Genomic DNA, 2362 nt, shown 5'->3' with positions numbered 1-2362 from the left:
TAACCCATTCGGGCTGGCCTTCAGGGAGCGAAGAGGCTAATTGCATTATGCAAGAGATCATGAATCTGCTGAAACCACTCAACACCACGAAGGTAAATTTGGTAAATCCATGACTTCTGGAATTCTTCCTGGAAGCCATAAGTCTCTTTTGATGTTACGAATGTTAATTCATTTGGAGATCCATGACTTCTGGAATTATTCCTGGAAGGCCATAGGTCTCTTTTGATGTTAACATTGTTAATTCATTGTGGAGATCCATGACTTCTGGAATTCTTCCTGGAAGGCCATAAGTCTCTTTTGATGTTAACGAATGTTAATTTATTTGGAGATCCATGACTTCTGGAATTATTCCTGGAAGGCCATAGGTCTCTTTTGATGTTAACATTGTTAATTCATTGTGGAGATCCATGACTTCTGGAATTCTTCCTGGAAGGCCATAAGTCTCTTTTGATGTTAACGAACGTTAATTTATTTGGAGATCCATGACTTCTGGAATTATTCCTGGAAGGCCATAGGTCTCTTTTGATGTTAACATTGTTAATTCATTGTGGAGATCCATGACTTCTGGAATTCTTCCTGGAAGGCCATAAGTCCTCTCTTGATGTTAATGAATGTTAATTCATTGTGGAGATCCATGACTTCTGAATTCTTCCTGGAAGGCCATAAGTCTCTTTTGATGTTAACGAATGTTAATTCATTGTGGAGATTAATTTTTACTTTTTGAAATGACTAATATTTGGGATTCTATTTGGAAATTCACATTTTGCTTTTTGAAATGACTAATATCCATTGCCTCTCTGGATGCAATAGATTTTGAAATTCACTCATTAATTCGCTCATGAAATATGTTACCGTAGTTTATACCCATTATGTTTTTTGGGGGGACAGGTCGTTAGCCCTATGGATGGGGGCCCAGACATCGAAGTATGGTCACGGGCAGGTGTTCCTACAGGTAAGCTTATTTTCTTTCACTATGGTGTAACAATTTTTTTTTTTTTTTTTTTTTTTTTTTTTTTTTTTTTTTTTTTAAATGGATGTCAGTTAAAATTGTCATCTCCATTGTAACAATGTCAGGATGCCAGAGAACTTCAACTCATTCATTCATTCATTCATTCATTCATTCATTGTCTCATTCAAATTAAATATCACAAGTATCAATGAAACATGTTTGAATCTTTAATATTGGAAAAAGAAAATTACATTCACGTTTGAATGAATGAATGAATTTGAGGCTCTCGGGCATCCTGCCTTCAAATCATTCATTCATTCATTTCATTCAAAAGCTGAAAGTAATTCTTCTCCAATATCAAAGATTCAAACATGTTTTTCTTCATACTCGTAAACTTGAATATCTACATTTGGGAAAGAATGACTCCCTGAATACACGTGGAAGGATTCAATTCCCTTTTTCCTTTTTTCTTGCGAAGGTTCTCTTTACAACGCCAACTCCAACTACTTCTGGTTCCACCATTCCGACGGAGACACGATGAGCATTGAAGATCCGGACACGCTGGATCAGTGTCTAGCCCTGTGGACTTCGGTTGCCTACGTTGTTGCGGACATTTCGGAAAGATTGCCACATGAGACCGTCCAAGACGAAGCCTGATTCACCTGCTTTGCAAACTCACACACTCTCTCTCTCTCTCTCTCTCTCTCTCTCTCTCTCTCTCTCTCTCTCTCTCTCTCTCTCTGGAAGACGCGCTTCGCAAAGACTGACCCAAAAATTTTTGTGAAATAAGATTCGAATAAGATTTGCAGTTGTAAGCGGATGGAATTGCTGAGAGAGAGAGAGAGAGATGAGAGGAGAGAGAGAGAGAGAGAGAGAGGAGAGAGAGAGAGAGATTCGCAGTTATAAGCGGATGGAATTGCTGCTGAGAGAGAGAGAGAGAGAGAGAGAGAGAGAGAGAGAGATTTGCAGTCGTAAGTGGATGGAATTGGTCAATAGACTGGGATGTGCTGTGAGAGAGAGAGAGAGAGGAGAGAGAGAGAGAGAGAGAGAGAGAGAGAGAGAGACTGCACTGTTAAAGATAACCGTAATTTTAATCGAAATTCTCCGTAAAGATATACTGTTCTAAGCCGTATTTCAGTGAAATACAGGCGACCGTAATTTTACCCCACTTTGTTATCATCTTTTACGGCTTGGTGACCGTAATATCACTCCTTTACGTCAATATATCCGTTTTTTAAAAACCTGTATCTTGGAATAGAGGTTTCCAGTTATTTACCGTATTTTTAATGGAAATTTATAACAACGTAGGATTTGTTGTGGAAACTATTTTTACAGAGAGAGAGAGAGAGAGAGAGAGAGAGGAGATGAGAGAGAGAGCGAGAGAGAGAGAGTGAGAGGAGAGAGAGAGAGAGA

At 38.8% G+C, this 2362-nt stretch overlaps 1 long non-coding RNA gene across 1 annotated transcript; it reads left to right on the top strand.

The window, feature by feature from the left end:
- Positions 1–1787, top strand: LOC137636320 (uncharacterized). Its single transcript, XR_011043065.1, has 3 exons — positions 1–92; positions 889–952; positions 1428–1787. It is a non-coding gene; the product is annotated as an uncharacterized lncRNA (long non-coding RNA).
- The last annotated feature ends 575 nt before the right edge of the window (positions 1788–2362 follow it).

Source organism: Palaemon carinicauda, unplaced genomic scaffold (genome assembly GCF_036898095.1).
Source record: "Palaemon carinicauda isolate YSFRI2023 unplaced genomic scaffold, ASM3689809v2 scaffold270, whole genome shotgun sequence".
Lineage (NCBI taxonomy): Eukaryota > Metazoa > Arthropoda > Malacostraca > Decapoda > Palaemonidae > Palaemon > Palaemon carinicauda.
This window is presented reverse-complemented; position numbering and strand designations above follow the sequence as displayed.